At 41.3% G+C, this 14,803-nt stretch overlaps 1 protein-coding gene across 5 annotated transcripts in view; it reads right to left on the bottom strand.

The window, feature by feature from the left end:
* CDK14 (cyclin dependent kinase 14) overlaps positions 1-14,803 on the bottom strand; it is a 3,129,234-nt gene that overhangs the window by 1,504,112 nt on the left and 1,610,319 nt on the right. The gene's annotated exons all lie outside the window — the stretch shown is intronic.

The following is a 14,803-nucleotide window of genomic DNA, read 5'->3' as shown; positions in this document are numbered from 1 at the left end:
GGCCTGTCACCCCAATCACCTGCATGTTCTCTCTCACCACATCCATACACCTTATCTTAGGCCTTCCTCTTTTCCTCTACTCTGGCAGCTTCATCCTTAGCATCCTTTTCCCAATATACCCAGCAGCCCTCCTCAGCACATCCAAACCAACATAATCTCACCTCTCTGGCTTTGTCTCCAAACTGTCCAACCTGGGCTGACTCTAATATACCCATTTCTAATCCTGTCCATCTTCGTCACACCCAATGCAAATCTTAACATCTTTAACTCTGCTACCTTCAATTCTGACTCTTGTCTTTTCATCAGTGCCACTGTCTCCTACCCATATAACATAGCTGGTCTCATTACCATCTTGTAGACCTTCCCTTTCACTCCTACTAGTACCTGTCTGTCACAAATCACTCCTGACAATCTTCTCCACTGATTCCACCCTGCCTGCATTCTCTTCTTAACCACTCTTCCACACTCACCATTACTCTGAACAGTTGATCCCAATGTATTTAAATTCATCCACCTTTGCAGCTTTAATCTCTGCATCCTCACCATTCCTCTGTCCTCCCCCTCATTGACACACATATATATTCTGCCTTAGTCCTGCTGACCTTCATTCCTCTCTTCTCTAGAGCATATCTCAACCTCTCCAGTGTCTCCTCAACCTGTTCCGTATTCTCACTACAAATCACAATGTCATCCACAAACATCATAGTCCACAGGGACTTCTGTATGATACAGTATGTCAACCTGCCCACCACTGTTGCAAATAAGAAAGGGCTCAAAGCTGAGACTTGATGTAATCCCACCTCCGCCTTCAATGTGTCCATCACTCCTATCACAGATCTCACCACTGTCACACTGCCCTAGTACATATCTTGTACCACTCACATACTTCTCTGTCACTTCCGACTTCCTTACACAGTACCACATCTCCTCTCTAGCCACCCTGTCATATGCTTTCTCTAGGTCCACAAAGAAACAATACAACTCCTTCTGACCTTCTCTATACTTCTCCATTAACACCCTCACAGCAAACATCGCATCTGTAGTGCTCTTTCCTGGCATGAAACCATACTGCTGCTCACTGATCATCACCTCCACTCTTAATCTAGCTTGTACTACTCTTTCTCATAATTGCATGCTGTGGCTGGTCAATTTTATCCCTTTGTAGTTACTATAGCTCTGCACATCACTCTTATTCTTAAAATTCAGTACCAATACATTTCTTCTCCACTCCTCAGGCATCCTCTCACTTTCCAAGATTTTGTTAAACAATCTGGTTAAGAACCCCACTGCCATGTCTCTTAAACACCTCCATGCTTCCACAGATATGTCATCTGGACCAACAGCCTTTCCATTCTTCAACCTCTTCATAGCAATCCTTACTTCCTCCTTGCTAATCCATTGCAGTACCTGATTCACTATCCCCACATCATCCAACCTTCTCTCTCTCTCTCATTCTCTTCATTCATCAGCCCCTCAAAGTACTCTTTCCATCTGCTCAACACACTCTCCTCACTTGTGAGTATGTTTCCCTCATTATCCTTTATCAGCCCAACCTGGTGCACATCCTTCCCAGCTCATTCCCTCTGTCTAGCCAATTGGTACAAGTCCTTTTCTCCCTCCTTAGTGTCCAACCTTTCATACAACTCTCCGTATGCCTTATCCTTAGCATTCACCACCTCTCTCTTCACCATACGCCTCATTTCCCTGTTCTCCTGTCTACTTTTTTCATCTCTCTGACAATCCCACTTCTTCACCAACCTCTTCCACTGTTTACTCTCCTGTACTTCTTCACTTCATTGCCAGGTCTCATTGTCCTCCCTTCCTTTGTCCAGATGTCACACCAAGCACCTTCCTAGCTGCCTCCCTTACCACCTCTGCTGTGGCTGCCCAGCTATCTGGTAACTCTTCACTGTGACCTAGTGCCTGTCTTAACTCTTCACTTAACTCCACCTTACAGTCATCCTTTTTTAACTTCCACCATTTGATCCTTAGTGCTGCCCTCATACTCCTCCTCTTCTTCTTGATCACCAATGTCATCCTACACACCACCATCCTATGCTGCCTAACTACACTTTCCTCTGTCAGCACTTTGCAGTCTCCAATCTCCTTCAGACTGGGCCTCCTGCATAGGTTGTAATCCATCTGTGTGCATCTTCCTCCACTCTTGTATGTCACCCTATGCTTCTTCCTCTTCTTAAAATATGTGCACACCACAGCCATGTCCACTCTTTTTGCAAAATTCACTACCATCTGACCTTCTGCATTCCTTTCATTAACACAATACCTACGCTTCACTACCTCATCCCATCTGTTCCTTTCACTAACATGCCCAATGAAATGTGCTCCAATCACCACTCTCTCACCCTTGGGTAGACAAAGTAACTGCTAGAATGTTATAATTAGCATACAGGGAGGAATTGAAGAGACTACTAGATTCTGGGAGCATGGTCACACCTATTAAGGAATGTTACGTCAGCAAATGTAAAGCATATAACAGGCATACTATGTGTTCATGGAAATAGAGAAGTATATCCTGGAACACAAATAAAAAATTCAAACACTGTTGGGCAAGTACTGCATTCTGCAGACTTGGTACCTAATTTAACACGTGATGTAATAAGAGTTTTCAACTTCTCCCTGTTCGAGGAACTGTGAAACTTTTTAGGAAGGGAACACAGTGTAGACAATATTTGGCCAGAATTAGAAGCATCATGACCAAATATTAAGAATGCAAACTCTTGACACTTCACAGAGTAAAAACTGGGAAATGCAAAAGCAGCCTGTCATACTGTGAAAAGTGCAGAGTGCTGATAACGAAAAGGCAATATAGGAAGGAATAGAAGAAAAGTACAGTTGTGTACACTTACCATACATGTAGATGTTCAAGTGTATTCACTGTTGCAGTCATCACATTTGGGTTATCTCTGCCAGCGTAGCCCTCGGCCGGCCCGAATACCAGAGACTTAGTATTTCTGTGATGGTTGCTGTCGCTCCACAACTGACGTCAGGTCGTCAGTAGTATAAAGTAAGGCAGGCGACGCCATTAAATCAGTTTTTCTTGCCCTAATCTGTCAGGAGCCCCGAATTAGGAGCCATGTTCTGGTGGAAGAAACCCAACCAGTGGAAAATAAATACCAATAAGTCCCTTGTAAGTATAGAGAAGAAAAGGGGAATGGAGGGAGGGTAACCAGGACTGCAACGGTGAATACACTCGAACATCTACATTTATGGTAAGTGTACACAACTGTACTATATTCTTCATGTTTCACTGTTGCAGTCATTACATTTGGGTTGATTCCCAAAGCTGAGGAAAAGGGTGGAGGCAGTCAAGGAGACTAGGGGCTGGCTAGGATGCCCTGCAAGACTGCAGAGGCAAACCCTGCCCTGGATTTGGATAAGAGAGGTAGGTCGTAATGCTTGGTAAAAGTGTGAACAGATGTCTAGGTGGCAGCCTCCAGGATGTCCCTGGTGAGGACTCCTCTGAGGAAAGCTGCAGAGGTGGAGGCTGCTCTGGTGGAGTGTGTCCTGAACCCCTTGGGGGGGAGGCTTTCCATGTTGCTTGTAGCAGAAATGGATGCAGTGTGCTATCCATTAGGAGATGGTTTGTTTGGAGATGGCTTTGCCTTCTGCCCCTGTAGCAAAGCTAACCAGCAGTTGATCTGACTTCCTGAATGATTTAGTCCTGTCCAGATAGAATCTGAGCTGTATGTGCACATCTAGAGAGTGCAGGATCCTTTCCTCCTTGTTCTGGGGATTAGGGAAAAAGGTGGGAAATTAATAGATTGGTTGAGAGCCACACTGGCCACCACCTTGGGCACAAATGATGGGTTAGTTCTGAGGGATACCCTGTCAGCATGGAAGATGATGAAGGGTTCCCACAGCCATGAGCGCTTGCAGCTCACAGACTCGTCTGGCTGAAGTGATGGCCAGAAGGAATGCTGTTTTCCAGGAGAGAAAAATTAGCTCTGCAGAAGAAGCTGATTCGAAGGGGGGCAGGGTTAGCTTTTCCAATACAAAGTTAAGGTTCCAAGCTGGAGTTGGTGCCCTTCTGAGTGGCCTCAAGTAGCTAGCCCCTCTTAGGAATAGTCTGATCAGAGAGTGTGAGAAAAGGGGCTGCTCAGTGGGAAAATGAGCAGAAATAGCAGAGGCATGAATTTTTGTAGAGGAGAAAGACAGGCCACTGTGCAATAGGTCAGCTAAATAATCCAGGATGGGGGGGGGGGTTGTGCCGTATTGGCTCCCTTAGCCTGGATCCAGTTATAGAACCTTTTCAACAAACTGGGTATATGTTTACCCATCAAACCAAAAGTTAAACAAATGGCTATTCACCAAATATTAAGCCTCGAATATCCCTTTTATTGAACAGTGAAATAATTGTAAAGCAAATCATCAAACTGTAATAGCTGGCCGACAATAAGGAAGAACAGCACTGCATAATGTAAACTAAACAAAACCTTTTATAAATTTGCCCTTTTCCCACTGTAGTGCAATCTCAAAGTTGGTATATATGGGGGAGGGGGTGTGAGGAGTGCAGTCCCCCACTTTGGTGGGTTAACATGGACCTTTGCTAGAGAGGGTAAGGATTTTCCATGTAGAGTATTGTAAATGGAAATGGATTTAGAAATCCAGTTATTAAACTTTGCTTTGAAACTGGATTTACTAACTTAGAATCTTGAAAAGACACAAACAATTGCTCAGACTTGTGAATACCCTGTGTCTTAACCAGGCAGAATCTGAGCTGTCTATGCACATCAAGGGAATGCAGAATTATTTCTCCCCTATTTTGTGGATTAGAGAAGAAAGTGGGTACATTTATGGCCTGATTCAAGGATAGTTAGTTTACTACTTTAGGAATGAAGGAGGGATTGGCAATTTGACCCTTAAAAACAATATGTCCTTATGAAGAAATAAGGAAGGGGGGTTGCCACATGACCTGTTGTACAGAGTCTCATCTAGCTGAGAGGACAGCTACCAGAATAGTTTTCCTAGTACAAAATTTGAGACAGGCAGATGTTGCTGGTTGAAAAGGACACTGTCAGTTTTTCAATCACAAAACTGAGGTCCCAAGCAGGAAGGATAGCTTGCCTTTAAAGTTTAAGGTGGAGTACACTTTTTAAGAACTGTTTTACTCTAGTCTGGCCAGCAGGAGTGGGTCTAGAGGTATGCATCTGGACATGGCTGAAATGTGTGCCTCATCAGATGAGTATGTTAGGTCAGACTGTAAGACCTTACACAAATAAGAGAGGACCACTGGAGCAATGAAGTGGGTCCTGATAGTTAGCCTGACACCATAAGGTAAATCTTTTCCATTTCTTATGTAAGACTTTTTTGTAGAGGTTTTCTTGCCTCCTACAGAACTTTAAGTATGCACTCAGAAAACTGGTGTCTAAAACAGATCAGAATCCTATCATCCATAACATCAGGATCAGGAATGTCAGGCTGAGATGAAGTAATGAGCCCTTCTGCTGTGTCAGCAAGTCCACTGTGGAGGAAAGCATCTGGTGATGACCCTTGACTAGGTAGAAGAGAAGTGGGAACCAGTGCTTCCTTGGCCATTAGGGAGTCACTAGTAAGATCTTTGGGTATTTGTTTAGATCTTCCCTTGGGATGAAGGGGAAGTAGATGGGAAGGCATAACAGAACCTCCCTATCTAATGGAAGGGCATTGCATTCATTTTCCAAGCTAGAGACAGTAAGTTCTGGTGCAAAAGAATGAAAGTTGTTTGCTGTCAACTGAGGCAAAAAGATCTATTTGTGCACACATACCCCCCCCCCACACACACACACACACCCCCAATCTGTGAACTATGTCTAGGAAAATGTCACTGTTTAGCATCCATTCAAAGGGATCTTCCATTGATCTGCTTAGAAAGTCTGACCAGGCACTGTACTATGAGGAAATGTCAACTGCTTGTAGAGAGAAGCTTGCTTTTGTGGCCAGCTCCCAAGCCAAAAGAGCCAGTCTACACATTAGGAAGTTCTGGTGCCCCCTTTTTGTTTATGTACCACATGACTGTTGAGTTGTTTATGGACACTCTTAACTCATTACAGCAAAGTGTGCCCCCAGGCATTTCTGCAGTTACTTCCTACTGATGGCTCTAGGTTTCAATTATTGCTTGTTCATATCTTTATTAATAATTCCAAAACATGCTACATACAAGATGTCAGAAGATTTCATCTTAAAGTATACATGATGGCAAACACAATTGTATTGATATTTGACCTCTGTCTAATGCAGATAAAGAGCTATTGAATATTACTTGCATACTGATTATGTGCATTTTCATATTTCTCTGAATATGTCAACATTTAGGTTACACAGACAGAACTGCATAGCCTCACCTGAAAGCTTACAGGTGTACAAAGAAAATCCTGCTGGCAGAATGCATTTTGCTTGAATGCCTATTGACATATCATAACCTGTTTATAGAATATTACAAAATGAATATTCACAGCCTTCATTTTAGCTGATAAAATCCATTTTAAAGCACTGAACCAAATGAATTCCACTAATGTAAAGATGAATTTATCCTGAATAGTTTGTCATTTACAGTTTTCTAGTAACACTTATGGTTCCTGAGATATGAATTTGTGTTTGAACTGTAATGTGATAATCTCATTTTTTAAAGGTTCGATAGCTTCATTTTTTAAATGCTCAAGCCATACCCACTGGGAGTTAAACATACACATTCAAAAGGGCTGTACTGGAGGGAATGAGTTAATGGACCTGATTTCCAGGAACGGGAGAAAATCTGCAGGGTTTGAATTAGTGCTCTCATGTCCTTTAGATTGATGTGCTCTGATCTTATACATGTAGGCCATTGCCTCTGAACTTTCACATTGTCCATTCATGCTCCCCATGCCTTATCTGATGTGTCTGTGTGCAGCATCTGATGTGGTGCCTGCCGTTTCAAGGGAAGACCCAGGTTTACCTTTCTCTGTGATATCCACCACAGTATTTTCTTCTTTAGGCAAAACAGGAGAGGTACCTGTGTGTCCAGTGAGTGCAAATGTGGAGACCAGGTGGTTTTCAGCTACCGTTGAATCTTCCTCATATGGAGCCTGGCAAAGGGAACCATGGGAATGGTTCCTGCCATGAATTCCAGTGTTCTGAGGATCTCCATTTGCACTACCGGACTGAAGGGGATGAAGATAAAAGAAGTAAGTGGTTAGCTTGAGTTCAGGTTCTAGTCTGCACTGCATGAAAACTAGGTCTTGGTTTGGTATCATTGCTGACTTTTCAGACTGATTGTGAAACCCAGGGCCTGAAGTAAGGCCATGGCAAATCTGAGATGGGTCAAGAGTACCTGCTGAGAAGAAGCCTGTATGAATAGGTCATCCAAGTAAGGGAATATCCAGATGACTGAGGTCTGCAGTAAGCTATTACTGGAGCAAGAGAAAATTCAAAAGACAAAAAAACTGAACTAAAAATGTCATGAACCAGCAGAAAATCTCAGAAATTTCCTGTAAGCTGGGTCAATAGGAATGTGGAGATAGTGAAACCGGGAAGTTTTGAGGATCGATAAATGGAAACAGAGTTTACAGGGGCAAAATCTTGAATGAAGAAACAAGGAAAAAGGTATTGAGGGTGGAAGCCCCAGATCTTTTCTTGGGACAAGAAGGAGTCTGGAATAGAACCCTTTTCCCACATATTGCAGAGGTACTGGTTCTACTGTGCCTTGCATTAGCAAGGTTTGACTGACAAGGCACAGCAACTGTATCTGACTTTGTGGAAGAGAAGGGATAACAATGAAAGGAAGAACTTCCTTTCAGGACATTCTGTATTCCTTTTGGAAGAAACACAGCACCCATTTGTCTGAGTGATGATTAGCCATTTTTTAGGGATGATGTGAGCCTTTTGGATAGCGGAAGGGATGGATTGATGGGTAATGAGGCAGACAAAAGGTAGTCAGGCAGATTTGTCTGGGTAATGAGGCCTATCATAGGTTCATAGGTGTGTACTAGGCCAATGTCCCTGAAGCCTTTACAAGCCTAGCTCATAGAAGTGCCCTGACATCATGCCATCATTAGTTCCCGGTGCCTCTATCAAGTAGAGCCACTGGAGTGATCCCTGGGATGAACTTTCTACTTCCCATCCACTCATCAAGATTTCTCTTGAAAAGGGTCAGTGAGGTGCTCTGCTTGACATGTATGGGAAGTCTATTCCAGAGCATAGGCAGTCTCTGGGTTATGAACCTGTCCCTCCAGCATGTTCTGTTGATTGTGGTAATGAGGCTGAGGTCCCTGAAGCGTGTGGTACGGAGGGACCGGGATTTCTTTAGGTGTAACATTTATAACAGGGCTGGGTCAGACATGGCTTTGTAAGTCAAGCAGCCTCTTAATAGACATTATGAGACAGAGAAAAGCTGCAGTTTTTTGAGAGTCTCTGTCTTGTATGTCCTGTGATCTCTTCCTAGGCAGTTTCTTGGCCTTATTAGAAAGTCTAAACTCCCTGTGAATGAACAAAGTGGGTTTTTCAGGGTAATTCCTTTGGTATTACAGCACAGATGTAATAAAGATCTTTCTGCAATCTTTCATAATTTACCTTATTCCTGTAATTGTTTGAAAAGTTTGGCAGCATCCAGAACAAACAAAAGTTCCGTCTTTAAAGGAGAGTTTGAGTTTTGCCAGAATATCTTCTGGAAAGCATGGAGACCATAACCACGCATACTTCCTAATCACAGAACTTGTAGCAGCTGCCCAGGAGAAGCTTTCCACTGCATCATAGCTGCATTTAATGCTGTGCCTAGCTACTTGTAAAGTCTGAGCCACAATAGATAAAGCCTGTAGTTTACTAGCAGGTTCCTCAGGGGAGGATAACATTTTATTTAACTTGCTAAGAACAGACAATAAGAATTTAGTCATTTAAGTCTGAAAATTCAGAGCTTTAAAAGCCAGAGTGGAGGATGTATAAAACTTTTTTTCCCTAATCTGTCCATCACGTTTCTGTCTTTATCTGAAGAAAAAGCATTGGCAGCAGATAGTAACTTAGAGGCTTGTCTGCTGACATACAAAACATGCTACAGGGTTTTTGCACAGAAATTTCAAATTCTCAGGTACCTTAGAAAACATGTCAGACCTTTTAGTTGCTGGAGGCTGGGAGGCTGGTACAGTGAAAGAGGCATCCTGGAAAGCCTCCCGAAGGTACAAGAGCAGAAGTAGGGATGCCAACTTCCAAGAGGTCACAGTGACTCTGTTAAACTTCAGAAATCTGCTTTAATACTCATCCAAAATGCTTCATCATATTAACAATAGTTTCCCCAAATGAAGCTTCTTCAACACAAGAGTCAGGTAAAGGGAAACTTCATCATCAGCTGGACCTTGACATGGTTAAAGGATTTGGGATTAATAGGCTAAAGAGAGCTCATCAGATTCTGAATCATGCTCTACATCCTCAGAAGAAGTCTCTAATTGTTCCTTTTATGGAGTTGGGGGAGTGGATGGATTTTTCACAGGGCCTGTTTAACGCCATAATGGTACTCAGACCAACATACTTTGCAGGCCTGTACTACTACTCCAGTCTCCTTCTACTCCTCATTCTTGGATAAAGGAATGCTTACAAACGTAGAAGATACAGTCTACATTAATCAATTACATTACAGTGACCATCAAATAGTGGCAAATCACTTTGAAGATAAGCCATGGTAAAGGACAAATTATTTTCCCAGGGTAAAAATTCAGAGGGATATTCCAGGGTGACTGTCACTGCGGGTCTTTTGGCTTGCCCCAAACCATTCACTGCTGGTCTTTTGGCTTGCACCAAACCATTCATCTATCTACTTAACAGATTAGGTCATGGATACAATTTGACTCCCAGAAAAAAACAAAGTGTAAAGTCTTCTCATCTTACTTTTGTGTAGGATTTAAAACTATATAGTTCATCAGATGAGGAGCTGAAAGCTCAAATGCAAATGGTCAAAACTTTCTGAGGTGGTATAAGAATGTCAGTTGTTCTCAATAAATGCCTTTACTGACCGCCTATCCTCACACATAGAAAAACAACACATTTTCAAACAATCCCATAACCTATCTTTCTCTTCAAGTCTTCTGAATCTTCTCCTCAAGGTTCAAAATTGGTCCCCACTGTCCCCCCCACTAAAATCCTTCCACTAGTCACATATTTTTATATTTAACCAAACCTTCTTACCTTATAAGTAGCCCCCCCAAAAAACAAAAAAAAATCAAAACAACAACTGCCTAAAAAAAAGAAACTAAATTGATAATCACTCAGAGAGAAACAAAACAAACAAACTGTAAACCAAAAAAAGAAAACCAACCCACCACTCAAGAAAATACCCGTAACTAAATCAAAAAAAATCAATAAATAAAAAATCAATAAACTACTAAAAAAAATAAAAATACTAAACAATCCAAAGATTTAAAACATCATACAATTCTGGTCATAACAATCCTCCACAACCTCTATCCTTTTATCAACCCCAACCCCTCCAATCATTCCCAAACCCATCTCCAATTCTTTCTCACTACATTTTCATCCTCATTTGACCTCCTCATATCATCATTACTATCCCTCTCCTCCATCCCCCTCTCACTCCACCCCTCACTTCCCCCTCACCTCCCTCTCCACACCTCCTCCTATACCTCTCTCACTCCTCCCTACATTAAAAATAAAACTGCACTACTAAACCAAAAATAATTGCTGATATATAACCATAAAATCCAAAGCAAAAACCATATCCAATATCAGCCTATATACTATCCATCAATCATATCCATCCATATCAATAATCAGGATCCATCCTCATCTATCCAACCATATAACTACCAACCTACCAACTACCTCTCTCCATCTCTCCACACCTCTCACCTTCTTCCCCCAGAGCTCTCACTCTACAAAATTCTACAGAACTCTCTCCCTCTCTAGCTAAACTCTCAGCTCTAGCCCAACCTCCTCTCCCACCCCATCCTAGGCTTCACAACCCTGCACAGCCCCAGCCAGCCTTCCACGCCACTTCACAATTCTTGGCTCTCTTTAAGACAGGCGGCATTATCTTCACACCCATCCCATTCCCTCCTCTCTTCCCACATCTCCACTGCATCCATCCCCCTTCCCTAATCTTCACTCTCCCCCATAACTCTCTCCAAAGCTTATTCCCCAATGCCTCTCACTCCTCCCTTTCTTACCTACACCCACAGTAAGAGTCAGCTACGCTTTACTTGCCCATTAGTTCCCCATTCCTTAACAGCCCTCCAGCTCCTTTGCCAAGCCAGGCCTCACTTTCATCCTCAGATCCTCTCTGCCTCCATCTGTCCTTCACCTGCCACAGCCTTCTCCAATCACGTAATACAGCCTCCGCATCTTCAAAACTGGATGCAAATGCCAAAGCCAAATGATCAAAATCACCTCATGGATGCAATGCCATCCCCAACCCTCTCCATTTTCCATCAAAAGCAACAATAATTTAAGCTCCAAAAACACAGTAACATGCAAAGCCAATGTTTTCCAAAAGCCGCCAAATTAACAGTCCAACAAAAACTCAATTTTCCAAAAAAAACCCAATATTTCCATCAAAAAAACACCAAAAAACCTTCCATACCATCTTCTCTCCTCAAAAAAAACTTGGAAAATCCACTCCTCTCTCGCTAAAATCTCACTACTACATCCTCCTCTCCATCAACCCCCCCTTATCTAAACTCCACTTCCTCTCAGTTCCTCTCCAGCATTTGCTCCTCAACCTAATCCTCTTCTCTCACTGCTCTCAACTCTTCTCTCTCCTGTCTGCTACTCCCAAACCAAATAATTTACAACACTTCAAAAACAAACAACTCTTCACACCAGCAATACTAACAACTCTTCCCATCACTGTCACTCACCTACAACCTAAAACTTCCACAAACCCACACACACCTAAAACAGAACTCACCACCACCCAACTCCCCCTCTAACACCCCTGCACACAAGCTGCCCTATACAACATTCTCCCAGCCACTCCAAACCAAATCTCCCCCCCCCACCACAATCCAACCCACCCCCCCCATCACACCTCCAAAACCTCTGTCATCCATCCACCAAATCCACCCAAAACTACCTACACACAACACCTTCAAACTCATGCTTTACTCCTTTCCCTCCTTTCAGCCACTCTCTCTCAAAATGGGAATCCATAATACTCTTGCCCACCTCTCACACTACTAACTATTCCCAAATTTGTTTTACCTTTACTACTCCCACACTACTAACTCCACACCTCTGTAACCATAAATCTTTGTTTATTTTGCATCTTTGTATGTCCTTCCTCTCAGAACACCTTTTCATAAATCTTTATTTTTCTTGCTCCTTGTGCCCCATAATATGTATTTCCTCTATTGTCTCCAATAAATAAATAAATGTGCGGAAGCAACATTTAAAGCAGAAAAGCTTCAGCACCAAGAAAGTACCAATCTAGGACAGGAATGTGATATAAAGGAACTTGAGAAGGGAGGAGTGTATAAACATTTGAAAACTGATGAAGGACTGGGAATGAAACATGAACAAATGCAAACAAAACTCAGTAAAGAATACTTTAGAAGACTAAAATTAATACTTAAAACAGCCCTGACATCTAGGAACCAAGTCCAAGCTATAAACCAATTTGCTCTCCCTGTTTTAACTTGTAGTTTTGGTATGAGTGACCGGCTCCTAAAGGTATAGGATCAGTTGGACAGGAAAACAAGAAAAATTCTTCATGTTTATCAAATATATAAAAAAAATCAGTGTATACCAAGATTATATATTTCTTCTTCTGAAGGAGAGATGGGCTTCCTCAAAATTGATTATATGCATAGATATAAACATTTTTTTTCTGTTTTTTTGTTTCCAGTCATGGTATTTTATTCTAGCCTAAATGTAAATGTTAAATAACTCTTTAACCCTATCTTTTTTTAAAAAAACATTGTACCAATTTTTTTTTTTTTTTTTTTTTATTGTTGTGTTTGATTTGGAGCTTTTTCTCTCCTCCTCTCTCTCCTACGACACACATGTATCCAGTTAGACTAGCCCGGTCAACAAATGTAAAATAAAAATAAAAATAAAAAATAAAAACAAAATATCTGCTGACCTCATCAGATCCAAACATACGGAATGTTTTAAAACAGGAGAGGAAGTGTAAGATGACCTCTCTATTTAGTTTTGCAGAAACATTCTGGTGACAAGTGGGCGTGGAAATCAAACCAGAATCAAACAAAAAACAGGCAGCAAATGAATGTGCCAAAAACAAAAGAAAGAATACAAGGAGAAGGATCAGATGAGCAGGACAAGAATGTGGAAAAGCCATAAATACACTGGTAAGTACAGACATCGCCTGAAACAACCTCATGTTGATCAGGATTTGATGCAGGGATGGTTAAGGAAACGTGAGTTTTAAACAAAGGATGAAAGGTCAGTAATGGCTGTCCAGGACAGGGGATTAGGTACACGTTAGTTAACAAAATCCTCTGAACATGTGGGAAAATAGATAATTGTAGGTTCTGTAAAAAAACAATTGGAAACAGTTGCACACCGTGTTGCTCAGTGCAATACGTTGATGGCAGAGGGCCTGTACACTGAAAGGCACAATAATGTAGCGAGATTGTTGCACTGGGGATTGTGCAAACACTAAACTAGAAGAGGCTGAGAAGTATTGGCTACATAAACCACAAAGCATTATAAAGAATGATGAAGTGTACATTACATGGCATCACCCATTTCCAACAATTCAAAACATAGATACAAGACAATGAGATATATTAGTCCATGAAAAAAGACAAAAGTAGCATTGATCATTGATCAATGAAACTGCAACAACTAGTGATTACAGACACTCATCTACAGAGAGACACAAAGTCACAAAATATGTATGTATGTATGTTTTGATCTAATAAGGCCAGCAGATATCTATGCATATAATCAATTTTGAGGAAAAATTTCCCATTATGAAGCTTTCCATGTAATTTATGCCTGAACACTATGACTTTATTATGTGTGGTGAGTTTTTATTCTGACAAACTAATGTGTAGTTTTTCAAATTTTGTGCTTGAATGTTATGACTTTATTATGTCTGTTAAGTTCTCATTCCGACAAACTAATGTGTTGTTTTCATATTTGTGCTTGAATATTACTACTTTATTGTGTCTGTCTAGTTTTTCCTTCTTTTAACCATATGTATCTGGAGCTTTTCCTCAACAGGCTTTCACTGAAAATGGGTACATCATGACCTAGTTGGACTTTCTTTGCAAACAAATGCCAAATAAATAGGGTCATAGATTAGTACTAAGCTAACTGCCCTTGTGGGCCATTTTAAGCCTAGCTAATTATTCCATGCAAGAATAAAACATTGCATGTTTTATCTGTAAAGTAAATACCTTAACCATTATGCAAACCTCCCAACCCTGGATTTACAGACAGAAGTGAGTGCAATGAAGAAGAAAGAAACCCAAACAGTTCCAATAGTACTAGGAGCAATAGGTCTCATAAATAATTTCTGCAGTTGTATTTAGATATGCTACCAATACATATAACTCCATAAGAACTGCAGGAGGAGTCAATTCTGGGCACATTGCATGTGATGCAAGGATCATGTATGACTAACATCAAAGAGTGAAACAATACTAATTTCATGACTTTAATTATACCCCGACTTCAGACTGAGGTCCATCATTCCCGTCATGGTATTAGAAACCCAAAACACCTAGAGAACTTAAACTTCACAAACCACAAATCACTATTGGTGACTAAGTTTATATCACATGGGATTAGCCAGTACCAACAGTTCAAAAAAATATATGCAAGAAAACCAGGTATAGTAATCCAGGAAAAAAGATAAAGC

Source organism: Protopterus annectens, chromosome 3.part1 (genome assembly GCF_019279795.1).
Source record: "Protopterus annectens isolate FY-2018-M chromosome 3.part1, PAN1.0, whole genome shotgun sequence".
Taxonomy (NCBI): domain Eukaryota; kingdom Metazoa; phylum Chordata; order Ceratodontiformes; family Protopteridae; genus Protopterus; species Protopterus annectens.
Note: the sequence above shows the minus strand (reverse complement) of the source record. Positions and strands in the feature narration are given on the sequence as shown.